Raw genomic sequence first — 6,747 nt, forward strand, 5'->3', positions numbered from 1 at the left:
TTGCACAAGGACTCTGTACGGTCCATTCAGTAGATTGAGAAGCCCTCAGGTTGAGTGGCACAGTCAGATGAAGCAGGTGTAAACCAGGTTTCGGTGAGACATGGCACACAGCAGTCCCTCAGTTTTCTTTGCTTGGTCAGTATTGCCCTTTGTTTGTTCTCAATGGCCTGGACATTAGTTAGTAGTATGCTGGGTAAGCGGGTCTTGTATCCATGCTGTTTCAGCCTCACCTGCAGCCCAGCCCTCTTACCACACTTCCAAGGTAAGTGGCTGCTTAAGGACAGACCTGGGGTGGATTCCCTGGACTGGAAGGCAAGTGAGTTCTTCTGGCCAGACTGAATCTTTGATCTTATACCCTTTATGCTCACAAACACTGGAGCAGCCACTGTTAACTACATGGCTAGCATCAGGGCTGAAACCATGGATGATGGCATCTTCATAAATAATGCTCCTTCACACACCCTACTTTTCCATCATAAAATCTCACATGATTTGCAAGCTATAGATGATGCAAATGTGCAACTCAGAGTTTATGGTTGTATGAGGAAACATTTTATCCCCCCATTATAGCCAAGGTCAGCTGGTGATGGAGGAACAAGGAAATAGAGATGAGGAATACAGACAGGACTCCCAGTTTAACATTCTCTGCCCCCAGCTCAGACACTAATGCTGCATGGGTATTGCAGATTGTCAGATTCTACATTAATGAGTCACCAAGCCAAGAATTATGGAGAAGTCCAGTCAAAACTTGTGCAGGAATTTGTGTAAATCATCAAATGAACTTTTACCTTAAACAGAAACAATTTCTCTGACTACAGAAGAACATTTCCAGCAGTTACTATTTTTATAAGTGCAGAGCTTGAAGCTGGAAATGAATCAAACTGCATGTATACCAGTGGACCCTATGCTTCATCTTTCTATGATGCCAAGTCTGTGAGATTTGCAAGCTCAGATTCCTGCCATAATGACTGAAAATACCAATTTTGAAAGGAAATACATGGTGTGCCTGCAGCCATTTTGTCTTCCAACAGACTACTAGTTCATGCTGATGCCACACCAGGGTAGCAGCAGAAATTTGCTGCATTCTTGCAAAATGACAGTATTCATAATCTCTTCACTGTCACTTTGCCAGTGCCCTTGGTGTGTCAGACAACCAGCCTCTTATTCCAGAAAAGCTCAAACCTTACCCAAACCATGGGAAATACATTGCACACTGGTTCAACTAATTTTAATTGACATAAAAAGTCAAGCATTTTATTGCACGTTTTCCTCACCAAAACAGAAAAAAAAAATCAAAATTTATATCTGATGCATTGAACATTATTCTAGCCATTGTAATTTCATTAATTTAGCAATGCTAAAGTCACCTGATGAGAACAAAAGTTATTCTTATTTTCAGAAGGTGCTATTTAAACATTTAGTGTTATTTTCTACATGTTTGCAGCATTCTAAGACCACCTTTTGTATTTTCTTGAAGGTTAGGTTTTTTTTATGCTTTGCCACACTTCCCAGCTCTTGCCTTGTACCTCTGCAACCCATTTGTCCCTAGAGAATCAATCCAATTCCCTTCTGAGTGTTACATCTGAACCTACAACCAGTAACCTTTCAGGCAAGAAATTCCAGTCATTTTAAACCTAGGCCCTTCACTTCTCACCCTTTCACTAATGGGAAGAGTCCCTCTACATCTACATTGGAGAACCACAGGTCAAAACAATTTTTTTTAGGGCAAGCCTCATTTGATCACATTTAGATATACAGTGTGCCTTATTCCTTCCCACAAGTATCTGATGTTGTCACAGCCTACTCCTTTAAAGGTGAGCTTTCCAAGGACTGCTAGCAGTCAGGGTAGTTTTCTTGCTACCTAAAATATTAAAAATATTACAGGCTCCATTTAATCATTGGCAATCCTGATACCTTCATCCACTTGCTGTCAAATCAGCATGGGTTGCACAACGAGCCTCTTCTAATTATTACTGAAAAAGAAAAAACACTCAGCTTGTCCAAACCCAAAAAACTTTCACAGAGACACACAGGTTTCTGGTCTAGCATCTTCTTGTGAAATGCACCCTTCATACATCACCTCTCAATTTTCCTACCAAAAGTATTTCACATTCATGTATTTAGTATTAAAATTTCATTTGTCAGATGCCTACCATTCCACTAGCCTGTCTATATCCTGTAGACTAATCTTCTTCACTGTTTAGCACACTCCCAAGTTCAGTGTCATCTGAAAATTTTGAAATTGTACACTGAACATTCAAATCTATAATAAAGATCACGAAAAGCAGTGGTCTGAGTACCAACTCCTGCATACATCACTGTGACTTCATTCAGCCCTTTATAACACTATGGCTGGCTTAATGAGTGGAAAACAGCTTTATAACCATGTCTAAACTATTTTGTTACAAGGGCTACTTTCTCAAAATTTCTTTATCATTTGCTCAATCCTATACCCACTATCTGACCACCCAAATATTTACTCAACTCCAATGTTGGCTGATATTAGTTCATCTTCGATATTGCCTCCTCTCTTTCAAAGGATCTTTACAGAAAACTCTTCACCCATTTGTAACACTGCCAATCTCCATCTATCTCACCTCATTTAATACTGAGATCTTTACCCATGCAAATTACCACTGGACTTGAGCTAAGCAACCACACACTATTGGATATGCTCCCTTAAATCAAGCCTCTCTAAACTTGAGATCATCAAGAATGCTACTCCCATCTCACAACAAGCTCAAAACCTGTCACACGTTTATTATCTTCAATTGATGTGTCCTTAAGCAAAAACAGATAACAATTTCAAAATTTTCATTTTCAAATCTGTCTACAACCTCTCCTTCCCCCATGTTTAATCTCTTATTCCCCATAAGCAAGATCACCATGCTCCTCATATCTGGGCCTTTTGATAATGCTTGATATATATTTTTTTTAAATCAAATCACCATTGCTTCTTTTATTCACATCTCTAAACTACTCATCTGTTTACTTGCCCAATGAGTGTCTTTTACCCTGCATTACCATCTCTTTTGTCATTACATTTTTCTATTATAGATCATTTCCTCTACTTGTCCCATTTTCAAAGCACCTCAAGTCTTATTTAATTGTTTCAAACCCTGGTGGAAGGTCCGTTACCTAAAACACTAATTTCTCTACTCACCAATGCCACGAGCCTCCAATATTTCTAGCTTTTTATTCCATTCTACTGATTGTTTTAAAAGGGGCTGTATAGAGTCTTACGTTACAAAGATGGTGTCTGGATGTTTGGAATTCTTAAAATTAATTGATTTTGAGCAAGAGTAAATGGCAACACCCAAGATTTAAGTGTTGATGAGGCTCTACAGGGCACTAGTGAGGCCTCATTTGGAATATTGTGCACAGTTTTGGGCCCCACATCTTAGGAAGGATGTGCTGACGTTGGAGAGGGTTCAGAGGAGATTTACGAGGATGATTCCAGGAATGAAAGGGCTTACGTATGAGGAGCGTTTGTTGGCTCTTGGACTGTACTCACTGGAGTACAGAAGAATGAGAGGGGACCTCATAGCGACATTTAAAATATTGATAGGAAAGGACAGAGTAGATGTGGCTAGGCTGTTTCCCTTGGTGGGTGAGTCCAGGACCAGAGGGCACAATCTTAGAATTAGAGGGTACAGTTTCAAAACAAAGATGAGGAAAAATTTCTTTAGCCAGAGGGTGGTGAATTTGTGGAACTCCTTGCCACGTACAGCAGTGGAGGCCAGATCAGTGGGGGCGTTCAAGGAGGAGATAGATAGATATCTAAATAGTCAGGATATCAAGGGATATGGGGATAAGGCCGGAAATTGGGATTAGAATAGATTTTATTTTTCTTTCCCCCATTCCCCATTTCTATTTTCCCTTTCCTTGGAGCAGACTCGATGGGCCGAATGGCCTGCTTCTGCTCCCTTGTCTTGTGATCTTGTGATTTAGTCAAGTGGAAATTATATACATCAATTAGTCATTATTTTATAATGCCATGTATCTTTTGGCACCAACTTAGAGAAGTTAGATAAAAATTCAAATATTTGATCATGTTGCTTTCAATATGGGAAGTTCATGTTCATCACAATAGTGTATTCATAGAGATATCAATGGCGAGCTAACTATAACTGTATTTATATACCACCTGGTGTATTTTGACTTTTTTTTAAATAAATGCAAAGTTTTTTTTAAGAAAGGTCTGGTTGTACTCTTTGAAATACTCACAATAACAATTCTGACTACACTTTCAAACCACATACTACAATTAAAATAAAGTCCTGCATGTAAGTTGCACGTCTACAAGATACTAATCCCCTTTAGGATACTTCAATTTTAGAAAAACATCTTTTTCAAAAACCTCCAACATCTTTTCACAAATTCTACAATCTATGATAGAACTGCTCACTTTGCAAACAGACACAATGGGAAATCTTCATGTTCACAAAGTTTAAACAGTTTGCAAGGCTTGAAAACTTACCCTTACTTGCAATCTATGGACACTTGCAGAGTAGGCAGATACTGTAGGCCTTCAATTTCGAAGCATCTGGGGTGAAGGTGGAGTCCAACAGTGTGAAAGTGGGCCAGTGTGGTCGACACAAGTAAGACACTGATGTTGTGGTCTGCATTTTGGGAAGACTTCCTGATATACACAATTTTAAGCTGTTCTTTCAGAGATTACACCCCACCCCTTTTTGGCCCTTTCAAAACAGTTCTAAGCTCAAATTACTCATTTTATAACATAAATGTATGATTCTACTGCTATCCCTCAACAAAACATTGACTTTGACTTTACATTCATTAAGGTACGTGGCTCAAACTTTGAAAATGACATGCTATGATCTGAACCAGAGCTTGGCAATTCAGCATCTCCTATCGCATGGCCAGACTGATTAATACAGGTGGGCAAATCATCCTTGATTTGAGCAACATGCTCTTGGCCCAAATGGGCAAGAATTACTGTGGTGTTTCATCAATTCAACATTGGACACAATGTTTATATTCTTGTGTATTTCAAGTCCTTTAGGTCAGATAGACCAATTTTGTCATCTAGTTTTTTTTCTGGACATAACCTCTGTAGATCAGCAGTGCAAGTTGCTAATAAATTCCAGATAACCACATGTGCAAAATCCATGTAGATGCCTATTACTCTATCACTGCCACAGGCACTGAAATCATCCTGGAGCAGAGCACCTTCTATTTAGCATCACCTCTGTCAAGAACCTTAGTAATTTGGGTGCTGGTGAAGAATTTGTTGCCTTTCAAGTTTAACACACAAATACTCTTGAATGATCATATGCTTGCATCCTTGTATAGATTTTTTTCCTTTCCCAGGATTATTCAAACTTTTATCCCTAAAGTTGGGTTGGAAACTTGATTTGCAATCACCATCTACACTAAATGTTTGGCCTTACGAAAGATCATATACTCTAGTTGCAAAATGAAGTTTGTTTCCTGCAGGGAGGTTGCTTTCATGTAATATTTAGAACTGTTGAATGAAGTACCAAGAGATACTGCAATCAGAACACACATCTATTATCTTTGTTCATTGGTCTGCAAAGCATATGGGTCACAAACAAACAATAAAATCCTACACATGCAATACTGTATTAGAACAGTGGCTTTTTAATCTCTGAAGAGAAAGGCTTTTTCAGTTAAAATTAAAAAGCTTTAGAGAGCAAATAATGAAAAGTTACTTAAACACATTGCAGAATCAATATAATGGTGCTATGGATTCAAGATTTACTTGGAGAACAAAAGTTCAATTGTTTCAACAACAGGTTATTAAAAAAGGAAGCTATACCATAAACTTGCTATTGAAGATATTGCTTAAAAATAAAGTGAAGAAAGCAAACAAGCATCTGAAAATGTAAAGAGATACAAAGAAAGGAAAGGAGGCATCACCAATTTAAAAAACAGCATTGGCATAGGTAGCCAAACCTCAATACTGTCATTTTAAGATTCTACAAAACTTCAATATTCAAGTCTAGTATCCCTTATGTCTGCATCAAGATCATTAACTGTTGAATTGAGTTAAAGTCAATTATGAAATCAATCTAATTACCAAAGGGACATTTCTTACAACAAAAGAGCTCAGCTGGCTTGGGTTCCATTACCAAAACATCTTGAACATGGAGGAACCCAACACAATCTGTCCAAATTGGTTTGAGGGAGGCAATGTTGATACTCAGAAAAAAAAATACACAAAGCATATTAAAAACTAACTTGATGAACTGATATCCTGGTTTTAAGTGCTAATTTTTAAAAATTCTTTGTACTTTGTTTACACATATGACCATTCCAAAATGTACAGACTACAACAAAATAATCTACACCAACGCTTGAGAAGAAATCTGCAAAACTGCAAGCAGATTTTTTTTGTAGGATAATTGAACCTAAAACCTGCATTTTTGCACAGGTGTCGGCTGGCTTGTTTTTAACAAAAAAAAAAACAGGAGAAATTACAGAAGAAAATTTAATCTGCTTTTTTGAATTTAAAATGCATTATGGCAATTAAAAACAATTACATCCAACACCCCAAAAATCTTTAGTGAGTTTTTCCAAGTAATTTCACAATTGTTACAAATTTTGCACTTCTCACTGTAACATCAAATACTCTGAATGCAATGTGTTAATGGAGGAAACCACTGATTTTCTGCAATTATAACACTTTCTAGAGATTATTACAATTTTTGAAAGAATGATAAAATGTAAAATGAAATTGAAAAATTTATTTATATGGAAGCA

The 6,747-nt window shown here is 37.5% G+C and overlaps 1 protein-coding gene across 1 annotated transcript in view; it reads right to left on the reverse strand.

Moving 5' to 3' along the window:
* Positions 1–6,441: 6,441 nt before the first annotated feature.
* The window catches only part of LOC127578805 (transcription elongation factor A protein 1-like), a 57,428-nt gene continuing 57,122 nt past the window's right edge, over positions 6,442–6,747 (reverse strand). The window contains exon 11 of the mRNA XM_052031271.1: positions 6,442–6,747. This exon is cut by the window's right edge and continues 332 nt beyond it. The gene's annotated coding sequence lies outside the window, so the exon portion shown is untranslated.

Source organism: Pristis pectinata, chromosome 16, assembly GCF_009764475.1.
Source record: "Pristis pectinata isolate sPriPec2 chromosome 16, sPriPec2.1.pri, whole genome shotgun sequence".
NCBI classification, from domain to species: domain Eukaryota; kingdom Metazoa; phylum Chordata; class Chondrichthyes; order Rhinopristiformes; family Pristidae; genus Pristis; species Pristis pectinata.